The sequence below is a fragment of the Tachyglossus aculeatus genome, chromosome 8, assembly GCF_015852505.1.
Source record: "Tachyglossus aculeatus isolate mTacAcu1 chromosome 8, mTacAcu1.pri, whole genome shotgun sequence".
Lineage (NCBI taxonomy): Eukaryota > Metazoa > Chordata > Mammalia > Monotremata > Tachyglossidae > Tachyglossus > Tachyglossus aculeatus.
Genome location: NC_052073.1, coordinates 6,723,039 through 6,735,802, shown reverse-complemented (window position 1 = coordinate 6,735,802; position 12,764 = coordinate 6,723,039). Strand labels below are relative to the sequence as shown.

Genomic DNA, 12,764 nt, shown 5'->3' with positions numbered 1-12,764 from the left:
AGTCAATCAATCAATCAATCAATCGTATTTATTGAGGGCTTACTGTGTGCAGAGCACTGTACTAAGCGCTTGGGAAGTGCAAGTTGGCAGCATTATAGAGACAGTCCCTGCCCAACAGTGGGCTCACAGTCTGGAAGGGGGAGACAGAGAACAAAACCAAACATATTAACAAAATAAAATTAATAGAAAGATATGTACAAGTAAAATAAATAAATAGAGTAATAAATATGTACAGAGATATATACAGGTCTCAATCCCTGTTCTACAGTTGAGGTAACCGAGGTGTGGGTTCAAATTCCAGCCCTGCCAATTGTCAGCTGTGTGACTTTGGGCAAGTCACTTAACTTCTCTGTGCCTCAGTTACCTCATCTACACTGTGAGCTTGTTGTGGGCAGCAAATGTCTGTTTGTTATTGTATTGTCCTCTCCCAAGCACTTAGTACAGTGCTTTGCGCACAGTAGGCACTCAATAAATACAAATGAACGAATGAATGAATGAACACCAGACAAGTGGCAGAGCTGGGATTAGAACCCATGACCTTCCAACTCCCAGGCCCCTGTTCGATTCTCTATGCCATGCAGTCACAAACAACCCATCTCCAGCTCTAAGAAGGATGTAATAATAATAATAATGGCATTTGTTAAGTGCTTACTATGTGAAAAGCACTGTTCTAAGTGCTGGGGAGCATACAAGGTGATCAGGTTGTCCCACGTGGGACTCACAGTCTTCATCCCCATTTTACAGATGAGGGAACTGAGGCCCAGTGAAGTGACTTGCCCAAAGTCACACAGCTGACAAGCGGCGGAGTGGGATTTGAACCCGTGACCTCTGACTCCCAAGCCCGGGCTCTTTCCACTGAGCCACGCTGCTTCTCTAATGCCAGGTGTCAGAGGAGATGTCATGGAACGTATCCCTCTCTAGAAGAGAGACCTTGGGCTTGTCACTACTGGAGCAGAAGAGGTTTTCTCCTCACTTACAGCTTCAGTGCCACCCCCATCCAAACCCACTTGAAAATAAATCCTTTCATTCATTCCTTCATTCATTTATTCATTCAATCGTATTTATTGAGCGCTTACTGTGTGCAGAGCACTGTACTAAGCACTTGGGAAGTACAAATTGGCGACATATAGATACGGTCTCTACCCAACAGCGGGCTCACAGTCTAGAAGGGGGAGATGGACAACAAAACATATTAACAAAATAAAATAAATAGAATAAATATGTACAAGTAAAATAGAGTAATAAATATGTACAGACATATATACATAAGTACTGTACTCTCCCAAGCACTTAGTAAAATGCTGAGCACTCAGTAAGGCCTCAGTAAATATTATTGATCGATTGAGAAGGAACACCAATTTGGGGGAAGAAGCATCAAGGAGGCCTTTAACACAAGGAGGAAGCCTGGGGAGGAAAGAAGGGGCAGGGAGAGAATATAGGGGCTTTTGGCATAATAATAATGGTATTTGTTAAGCACTTACTATGTGCTCATACTAACAGGATAAAACAGTTGCTTTCAAAAATACACAAACTTTCACCCGGCCGTTTCCCGTATATGTAATTGAGCTCAAAGTCGGCCTCCCCCTCTAGGCGGTAAGCTCCTGGAGGGCAGGGATCATTCATTCGTTCAATCAGTCATATTTATTGAGCGCTTCCTGTGTGCAAAGTACTGTAACAAGCGCTTGGGAGAGTACAGTGCAACAATAAGAAGATACGTTCCTTGCCCACAGTAAGTTTACTGTCTAGCGGATCGGGTCTACCAACTCTGTTGTACTGCAGTAATAATTACCAGTATCAATCAATCAATCGTATTTATTGAGCGCTTACTGTGTGCAGAGCACTGTACTAAGCGCTTGGGAAGTACAAGTTGGCAACTTATAGAGACGGTCCCTACTCAGCAGTGGGCTCACAGTCTAGAAGTATGGTACTGAGCTGTCCCAAGGAGGGGTTTTGTCCGTGGGCACTTAGATCATCATCATCAATCGTATTTATTGAGCGCTTACTAAGTGCAGAGCACTGTACTAAGCGCTTGGGAACTACAAATTGGCAACATATAGAGACAGTCCCTACCCAACAGTGGGCTCACAGTCTGAAAATCAAGGCGCGGAAGAATGAAACAGACAGGCACATCGAGTAATGCTGTGGTTTTAATGCGTCAACCTACAAAAACTACGGCCCCGATACACGAAACATACACAAACCCCGAACAAAAGTTATTACATCCCCAATGTCTCACCCAGCCACGGGGCAGTTCGTAAGCACGTGCCGACTTCTCTCTGCGACGGTCAGGTCCTTGGACCCCTTTTTCTCTCTAGTACTTGGCAGGGCCTTTACGGAGCCCCGGACCGGGCGTCCCCGGGTAAACCGAGCACACCCTGGGCTGTCCTAGCCTCCCCTCTGGTTTGCAAGGAGCAGTAGAGCGCCTAGGTGCGCGTGGCTTTTATTTGGGGCCGTGGATGCGGAAGCCCGGGGTCCATATCCCATTGACCAGCCGGGCGAGCACACCGTATCACTGCCATATTTTGGAAAAAATTGTCTGCCTGTAGCGCGTGACATCGAGTTTCTTCCGTGTGGCCCCTAATAGAGAAGCAGCGTGGCTCAGCGGAAAGAGCCCGGGCTTTGGAGTCAGAGGTCATGGGTTCAAATCCCGGCTCTGCCAATTGTCAGCTGGGTGACTTTGGGCAAGTCACTTCACTTCTCTGGGCCTCAGTTACTTCATCTGTAAAATGGGGATTAAGACTGTGAGCCCCCCGTGGGACAACCTGATCACCTTGTATCCCCCCAGCGCTTAGAACAGTGCTTGGCACAGAGTAAGCGCTTAATAAATGCCATCATTATTATTATTATTATTGTTGTAATAACAATATTGTAGTATTCTAGACTGTGAGCCCACTGTTGGGTAGAGACCGTCTCTATATGTTGCCAACTTGTACTTCCCAAGCGCTTAGTACAGTGCTGTGCACACAGTAAGCGCTCAATAAATACGATTGATTGATTGTAAGCATTTTGTGGGAATGGCCGGCAGTGAAGGTTTCGGGGAATTTGGGAAAGATGTTTAGTCCCCTTTTAAGTGGAACCTTGGGCCGTGTCCACAAACCGTGGCCTTCTTTCCTCAAACTACAGGTTCTTTATTTTCAAAACATTTCCCCATCCTCAAACAACTCAGAGCATGGAACAATTCTCAGAAAGCACGACATAGTGGGCCTCCCCAAAATGGAGCCGGTTTGGTTCACTCTGGTCGGGAGACTGCGGACGTATCTCGGGCTAATCAATCAATCAATCGTATTTATTGAGCGCTTACTATGTGCAGAGCACTGTACTAAGCGCTTGGGAAGTACAAATTGGCAACATATAGAGACAGTCCCTACCCAACAGTGGGCTCACAGTCTAAAAGGGGGAGACAGGCTACTCGTTAAGCACTTCCTATGTGCCAAGCACTGGACTAAGCGCTGGGGTGCTACCGGTTAATCAGGTTGGATATAGTTCCTGCCCCAAATGGGGCTCACAGCCTAAGAGGAAGTAGGATTTAATCCCCATTTTATTCATTTATTCAATCGTATTTATTGAGCGCTTTCTGTGCACAGAGCACTGGACTAAGCACTTGGGATGTACAAGTTGGTAACATAGAGAGACAGTCCCTACCCAACAGTGGGCTCACAGTCTAGAAGGGGGAGACAGAGAACAAAACAAAACATATTAACAGAATAAAATAAATAGAATAAATATGTACAAGTAAAATAAGTAAATAGAGTAATAAGGACTCAATATTCACCCCATCCTCAGCCCACAGCACTTAGGTACTTATCTGGAGTTCATTCATTCATCGTGGCTCAGTGGAAAGAGCCCAGGCTTGGGAGTCAGAGGTCATGGGTTCTAATCCCGGCTCCGCCGCTTGTCAGCCGTGTGATTTTGGGCAAGTCACTTAACTTCTCTGTGCCTCAGTTACCTCATCTGTGAAATGGGAATTCAGATTGTGAGGCCCACATGGGACAACCTGATCACCTTGTATCCTCCCCAGCGCTTAGAACAGTGCCTTGCACACAGTAAGCGCTTAACAAATACCAAAATTATTATTATTATTATTCATTCAGTCGTATTTACTGAGCACTTACTGTGTGCAGAGTGCTGTACTAAGCACTTGGGAAGTACAAATCAGCAACATATCTGCTGACTCTGTTGTACTGTACTCTCCCAAGCGCTTAAAACAGTGCTCTGCCCCCAGTAAGCGCTTATTAAATACCATTGATTAAGGCCTGGATGGACATTGTGTCCATTTCCCCATGACCCTAGGGCCTGCTGACTGGGGCTTATTTATTACCCTTGTCCAGCTGATCCTTGTTTTCTGCAAAAGCGGCATTTTCTTTTTGCAGATCTTGGCAAATATTTAATTTCCCCTTTTTTTTAAAAAAAAAAAAAAACAGGAAATGACCTTTCGGGTGTGCTTGGAAAAACGATTTTCAGATGTAACGGAATTTCGGGTCGAGTGATGGGGATTAATAAACTGCAGGACTTGGAAGCAAAGGCCCGTAGTTCTTGGCACCAGCCGGCTGCCTCTTCAGTTTCCAAATTCCAGCGTCCCAGGCTGGACCGCCTGGAATTTCAGAAAGAGATAGGAGGAAGGCATCTCAGGACGGGAATCTTCGGGGACGTCGGGCTGACGGTCCCGGACCGCGGCCCAGCCTGACGACGCCGTCCCCTCCTCCTCCGCTCTCGACGCTCAGGGCCCGGCAGGTCATCTGGAAATGGAGAACAGATGAGGCCCCTCCAAGCCTTTCAGACCTTGAAATATCACTCGTCCCAGCAGTGGGAAATTCCTGGCTGCCCCAGGACGAGAGGGTCTGGGAAGGAGGACCTTGTGGGGAGGTTAAGCGCTTAGTACAGTGCTCTGCACACAGTAAGCGCTCAAGAAATAAATACGATTGATTGATTAATCAGTCTGCGGCTAGAACTGAGAAAACCCTGGTTTTAGAGAGAGAGCAGATGGGCCCACTAAATCGTTTCCCTTGGGGTACAGAGCGGGCTGGGGTTTCCAGCACACCAGGTGTCTTTTAACGGAGGTCCCGCGCTTTGGTGGGCACCATCAAAGAAGCGTAGAGAGGTATTGTTGTATTGTACTCTCCCAAGTGCTTAGTACAGTGCTCTGCGCACAGTCAGTGCTCGATAAATACAATTGAATTAATTAATGATGGTATTTGTTAAGTGCTTACTATGTGCAGCGCACTGTTCTAAGCGCTGGGGAGGTTACAAGGTGATCAGGCTGTCCCATGGAGGGCTTACAGTTTTAATCCCCATTTTACAGATGAGGCAACTGAGGCACAGAGAAAGGAGAAGCAGAGAAGCAGCGTGGCTCAATGGATAGAGCACAGGCCTGGGAGTCTGAAGGAGCTGGGTTCTAATCCCGGCTCCACCACATGCCTGCTGTGGGTTCTCGGGCAAGTCACTTCACTTCTCTGGGCCTCAGTTAGGTCATCTGTAAAACGATTAGGAGCAAGTCCCATGACGGGGGGATTGACTCAACCTGATTGACTTAATAATAATAATAATAATAATGATAATAATGGCACTTACTATGTGCAAAGCACTGTTCTAAGCACTAGGGAGGCTACAGGGTGATCAGGTTGTCCCACAGGGGGTTCACAGTCAGTCCCCATTTTACAGATGAGGTAACTGAGGCACAGAGAAGTGAAGTGACTTGCCCAAAGTCACACAGCTGGGGATTTGAACCCATGACCACTGTGTCCAAAGCCCGTGCTCTTTCCACTGAACCACGCTGCTTCTCAGGGGTAGACCTGTATCTACCCCAGCGCCTAGAACAGTGGTTGACTTATAGTAAGCATTTAACAAATACTGTGAATATTATTATTATTTGATGGGTTGAGCAGCCCCCCAGCAGCATCGAGATTCCCTACAGATGCCCCCCAATACCAGCCGGGGCGGGGGGCCGGGGGAGAAAAGACGTCCCCAGCTTCCAGCTGCTTCTCCAAGTGAGCCATTTTTAGAACCAGAGTTTGCAGCAACAGGCCTTTCCTAAAGATAGAAGGCAAAGGGTGGCAGAGGGCATGGCAAGATGTGTGACAGGATGCCCGGGGGGCAAAGTAAAATTGAGGGAGGGAGGCGTCTGTGGGGGCTGGGGAGTGGGGGTGGCCTCTGGGGAAGAGGGTTCAAGAAGACACTTTTAGACTGTGAGCCCACTGTTGGGTAGGGACTGTCTCTATATGTTGCCAATTTGTACTTCCCAAGCGCTTAGTACAGTGCTCTGCACACAGTAAGCGCTCAATAAATACGATTGATGATGAAGACAGGAAAGAAAAAAGAAAGACGAAGAGAAAGACATAGAGCCCGAAAGAGACGGAGAAACAGAAACAGAGAAATAAAGAAACAGAAACAGAGAACAAGAAGTGAAGACAGAGAGGAACAGGAAGGAGATGGAAACAGAGACGTGAAGAGGGAAGAACAGAGGCGTACAGGAATAACAAAATAAAAAGACAGAGACAGAAGCAGAGATGCAGTGTAGTCTTGTGGAAAGAGCGTGGGGCTGGGAGTCGGAGGACCTGGGTTCTAATCCTAGAGTTGCCAGTTGCTTGCTCTGTGATCTTGGGTGAGTCACTTCTATGAGCCTCAGTTTCCTCAACTGTAAAATGGGGATTAAATACCTGTTTCTCCCAGCTATTTAGACTGTGAGCCCAAGGCCGGACAGGGACTGTGTCCCACCTGATTAACTTGTACCTTTCCCGGCGCTTACTAAAAACTCAGCAAATACCATGAAAAGAGAAAGACATGAAGAGACAGGGAAACAGAGACAAAGAAAAAGACAGCTGAGATAAGGAGACATAGGACGAAAAAGGAGAGAAAAGCAATGAGGCCCACACCATCCGTACATCCTGCAAGCATTGTGTTCTCATGTGCATACCATGCCTACATGCCACACACACCACAAACATATATGTGTGTGTGCACACATGAATGCGTATGTCCTTCTACAGTCTCAATTCCCATTTTACAGGTGAGGTAGTTGAGGCACAGAGAAGCAGAGTGACTTGTCCAAGGCCACGCTGCAGACAAGCGGGAAAGCGACAGCCGGAGCAAGTTTGGCAGTGGGGAAGGCGCCTGCCCCGGCTCTGGTCTTCCCTCACCTGCTCCCCCTCGATGCTGGGGGATGCTCTGCCAATTGTCAGCTGTGTGACTTCGGGCAAGTCACTTGACTTCTCTGTGCCTCAGTTACCTCATCTGTAAAATGGGGATTAAGACTGTGAGCCCCCCGTGGGACAACCTGATTACCTTGTCCTCCCCAGCGCTTAGAACAGTGCTTTGCACATAGTAAGCGCTTAACAATACCGTCATTATTATTATTATTATGCCCGCCGTAGGCACTGCCAGCATCCCGGCCGACAGCAGGACTTTCAGGAACCTGCCCAGCCGGGCACTCATCCAGCCGATCGTATTTATTGAGCGCTTGCTATGTGCAGAGCACCGTACTTAGCCCTTGGGGAGTACCATATAAAAATATAACAGGCCCATTACCTGCCCACAGTGAGCGTACAGTCTAGAGTCAGCAGTCTGAAATGTGGGACCCCTAGTTGCCTCAGCAATGATGAAGGGAAACCGTTCCCCCCTCACCCAACCCCGGGTGAAAACCTGTGAGAGCAGAGGTGGCAGGGGTTGGGAGCCCACGATAAGGAACCCCACTCTCAATCCATTCCTTTTCAGTAACTTGGTGAGGATCTGGGCCAAGACCTGGAGCGGGAAAGGTGAGGAATTGCAAGGAGAGGACAGGAGAAAGAGGAAGGGATTCCGAGAATCCTTCCAGGTACGAATGTGGCTTAGCGGTTAGTGGACTCGTGGCAAGTTGGAGGAGGAGGAAGAGGAGTATTTATTAAGCACTTACTGTGTGCAGAGCACTCTGCTAAGTGCTGGGAGAGAATACATGGGTGGAAATTAGAAATGGGCCTTTTTTCTTGGGGGCCTCACAATCTAAGAGCGTAGATTGTGCTCCCCCTCTAGACTGTAAGCTCGTTGTGGGCGGGAATTGTGTCTGTTATATTGTTACAGTGTACTCTCCTAAGCGCTTAGTACTGTGTTCTGCACACAGTAAGCGTTTAATAAATATGATTGACCGACTGGCTAAAATGGGTTTAAATATCCCCCCCCCGCACTTAGACTGTGAGCCCGATGTGGGATACTCACTTGGCTACTGTGGATGGGTAAGGATACCATGGATGCGTGGCATCAGAACCCCCATGTGTCCAACCTTGGACTCAGTAATCTGCTTAACAAATATCACAACTGTTATTACAGAATAAAGTGACATGGTCCCTACTTGTAATAAATTGTGGAGTCTGTCTCTCCTCCCCACCTCTCCCCACCCCCGTTGCAAGCTTCTGGAAGCAGCGATCATTTTAATTATCAATCAAGTAATCCGTGGTATTTATTGTGTGCTTACTGTGCACTGGACTAAGCACTTGGGTGGGTATAAAACAATAGAGTGGATAAGCATGACATTAGATTCCTGCCCTCAAGGAACTTGCAATCTAGTAGGGGAGACAGACATTAAAATAAATTACAGATAGGGGAGGTGGCAGAGAATCATGATATGTACCCAAGTGCCGTGGGTCTGGGGGTGGCAAAGTGTTTAAGGGGTGCATTCAGACCTAAAAGCGTAGGTGGCACAGAGGAGAGGGTTAAATAAGGTTTGAAAATAAGGGATTAGTCAGGGAAGGTCTCTTGGAAGAGTTGTGATTTTTGAAGATGAGGGGAGTTCTGGTCTGTTGGATGTAAAGGGAGACAGGTGAGATCGAGCTGTAATAATAATAATAATGATGGCATTTATTAAGCACTTCCTGTGTGCAAAGCACTGTTCTAAGCGCTGGGGAGGTTACAAGGTAATCAGGTTGTCCCACGGGGGGCTCACAGTCTTAATCCTCATTTTCCAGATGAGGTAACTGAGGTCCAGAGAATAATGATTGCATTTATTAATAATGATTGCATTTATTAAGCACTACTATGTGTAAAGCACTGTTCTAAGCGCTGGGGAGGTTACAAGGTGATCAGTTTGTCCCACGGAGGGCTCACAGTCTTAATCCCCGTTTTGCAGATGAGGTAACTGAGGTACAGAGAAGTTAAGTGACTTAACCAAAGTCACACAGCTGACAATTGGTGGACCTGGGACTTGAACCCATGACTTCTGACTCCAAAGCCCGGGCTCTTTCCACTGAGCCACGCTGCCTCTCTGTAGTGAGTGAGTGAGTGTAGTGAGTAGTTTGGGATTAGAGGAGCGAAGTATGTGGGCTGGGTTGTAGTTGAAGAACAGGAAGGTAAGTCGGGAGGGAGAGAACTTATTGAGTGCCTTAAAACCGATGGTAAGGAGTTTCTGTTTGATGTTTGGAGAAGCAGCGTGGCTCAATGGAAAGAGCCCGGGCTTTGGAGTCAGAGGTCATGGGTTCGAATCCCTGCTCCGCCACATGTCTGCTGTGTGACCTTGGGCAAGTCACTGAACTTCTCTGAGCCTCAGTTCCCTCATCTGTAAAATGGGGATGAAGACTGTGAGCCCCACGTGGGACGACCTGATCACCTTGTATCCTCCCCAGTGCTTAGAACAGTGCTTTGCACATAGTAAGCGCTTAACAAATGCCATCATCATCATGTGAGGGTGGATGGACAACCATTAGAGACTTTTGAGGAGTGGGAATTTGGGGATTTAATGTTTTGGTTTTTTTATAAAAAATGACCCGGCCAGCCAAGTGAAATATCAGCCAGGAGAAGGGGAGAGACAGGAAGCAGAAAGGTCAGAGAGGAGGCTGATGCGATATTCGAGGTGGAATAATTTTTATCTCCCCTGTTAATTTTTTGTACTCTCCCAAGCACTTAATACAGTGCTCTGCCCGTGTAAGCACTCAATAAATGCTGTTGATTGTCGGATAAAAATAAAATCGCAGCCGAAACTTTTCAGGTCCATCTGTTTCCAGTAAATGTTCTCCTCCCGCCCAGACTATGGATGTAGGTGGAATGTGTTTATATATTTAGCAGTAGCCATTGGTTTTCTTGCTCTGTGTTTGCCAATCCCCTGGTGGCCAACAGCATAACCAAGCTAGAAGGAATTGTCCTAGCCTCTCGGCTTTCCAGGATTTTTCCCTTTTTGGGTCCCCAGGCGTGGGGCCGGGAGAGAGAGAGCTGCTCCTTGGCCCCTCGGGGAAGACTGCCGGGGCAGTGACTTTAGGACTGTGTCCCTGGGGCCGATACCCAGCTGAGGACTGTCGCTCCAGGGAGGGGTGAGGTTGGCCAAGACCCCGCCTCATCATCGGATCCCGAGCCTTCAATGGGCTCTCTCCTCGCTGCCTCCCCTCCCTCCTCTCCTCCCTCCTCCTCACTCTTCTCATTGCCTCCCCTCACTGCTCTCCTCGCTGCCTGTCCTTGCTCCTCTCCTCGCTCCCTCTCCTCACTCCTCTCCTTGCTCCTCTCCTTGATACTTCTCACTCTTCTCACTGTCAGTCCCCTCCTTACTCTTCTTCTCACTCCTCACTCTTCACATTACCTCTCTTCATTCCTCTCCTCCCTACCTCTCCTTAGTCCTCTCCTTGCTACTTCTCCTCACTGTTCTTCTCACTGCCTTTCCTCAGTCCTCTCCTTGCTCCTCTCCTCACTCCTCCTTGCTCTTCTCATCACCTCTCCTCACTCCTCTGCTTGCTGCCTCTCCTCGCTTCTCTCCTCCCTACTTCTCACTCTTCTCACTCCTCTCCTCGCTCCTCTCCTCCCTATTTCTCACTCTCCTCACTCCTCTCCTCACTACCTCTCCTCGCTCCTCTCCTCCCTACTTCTCTCACTTCTCCTCACTCCTCTCCTCGCTCCTCTCCTCCCTACTTCTCCCTCTTCTCCTCACTCCTCTGCTTGCTTACCTCTCCTCACTCCTCTTCTCACTACTTCCCCTCACTTCTCTCCTCACTCCTTTCCTCACTACCTCTCCTCGCTCCTCTCCTCACTACCTCTCCTCACTCCTCTCCTCACTCTTGTCCTCACTACCTCCCCTCTCTCCTCTCCTCATTACCTCTCCTTGCTCCTCTCCTCCCTACCTCTCCTCACTCCTCTCCTCACTCTTGTCCTCACTACCTCTCCTCTCTCCTCTCCTCACTACCTCTCCTCACTACCTCTCCTCGCTCCTCTCCTCACTCTTCTCCTCACTACCTCTCCTCATTACCTCTCTTCTCCTCGCTCCTCTCCTCGCTCCTCTCATTACCTCTCCTCGCTCCTCTCCCCATTACCTCTCCTCTCCTTGCTCCTCTCCTCATTACCTCTCCTCGCTCCTCTCCTCATTACCTCTCCTCTCCGTGCTCCTCTCCTCACTACCTCTCCTCGCTCCTCTCCTCATTACCTCTCCTCGCTCCTCTCCTCATTTCCTCTCCTCTCCTCACTCCTCTCGTCACTACCTCTCCTCGCTCCTCTCCTTACTCTTCTCCTCACTACCTCTCCTCACTCCTCTCCCACGACTTCACAGGCCGCACACTTCACTCCTCTAACGCCAGCCTGTCCATTACTCTCATCTTTTCCTGCCACCATGTTCTCCCCTCCCACCTGGAACTCCCTAACCCTCCGTCCAACAGTCTCCGACCTTTCAAAGCCCTACTAAACTCACATCTCCTCCCAAACCCCTTGTTTGACTAAGCTCTCATCCTCTCCCCAACCCTGTTTTCCCTCCCTCCTGCCTCTCCGGTGAACTTAGTCCCACGCACTGAGCATTTAGCTACTCACTCCAATCCCACCCACACAGCACTTTAGGTACATATCATTATGCTTTGTTGCCTCCCTTACCTATAATTTATTTTAGCGTCTGCCTCTCCCACAAGACTGTGAGCTCCTTTAGTGCAGGGATCATATTTACTAACTCCCTTGTACTCTCTGAAGTGCTTAGTACAGTGCTCTGCACCATTATTTGTACTTCCCAAGCACTTAATACAGTGCTCTGCATACAGTAAGTGCTCAATAAATACGATTCAGTGAATTATTTTTTAATGGGATTTGTTAAGCACTTACAGTGCGCCAGGCGCTGCACTAAATGCTGGGGTAGATACAAGCTAATTAGGTCGGACACAGCCCATGGGGCCCACAGCCTTAATCCCCATTTTCCAGATGAGGTAACTGAGGCACAGAGACGTGAAGTGACTTGCCCAAGGTCACCCAGCAGATAAGTGGCGGAGCCGGAATTAGAACCCAGGTCCTTCTGGCTCCCGGGCCCATGCTTTATCCACTAAACCATGCTGCTTCTCCTCATTCATTAATTCAATCATATTTATTGAGCGCTTACTGTGTGCCGAGCACTGTACTAAGCGCTTGGGAAGTCCAAGTCGGCGACATATAGAGACGGTCCCTACCCACCAACGGGCTCACAGTCTAGAAGGGGGAGACAGACAACAGAACAGAATATGTAGACAGGTGTACCAAGCAGAGCACTGTACTAAGCGCTTGGGAGAGTATGCTACAGCAGAATTGGCAGGCACAGTCCCTGCCCACAATGAATTTATAGTCTAGAGAAGCAGCGTGGCTTAGTGGGTAGAGCCCAGGCCTGGGAGCCGGAGGATGTGGATTCTAATCCCAGCTCCGCCACTTGTCTGCTGTGTGACCTTAGGCAAGTCACTTCACTTCTCTGGGTCTCAGTTACCTCATCTGTAAAAAATGGGGATTAAGAGTGTGAGCCCCACGTGGGATAATCTGATTACTTTTTATCTACCTCAGTGCTTAGAACAGTACTTGGCACGTAGTAAGCACTTAACAAATAC

At 48.4% G+C, this 12,764-nt stretch overlaps 1 protein-coding gene across 7 annotated transcripts in view; it reads left to right on the top strand.

Moving 5' to 3' along the window:
* Positions 1-12,764, top strand: part of PKIG (cAMP-dependent protein kinase inhibitor gamma) — a 95,873-nt gene that overhangs the window by 69,610 nt on the left and 13,499 nt on the right. Inside the window, exon 1 of one of the 7 annotated variants that reach the window (XM_038750267.1) lies at positions 7,786-7,807. The exons of the other annotated variants lie outside the window; for them this stretch is intronic. The gene's annotated coding sequence lies outside the window, so the exon portion shown is untranslated. Of the gene's footprint in view, positions 1-7,785; positions 7,808-12,764 lie in introns of those variants that run through there. 7 annotated transcript variants of the gene reach the window in all.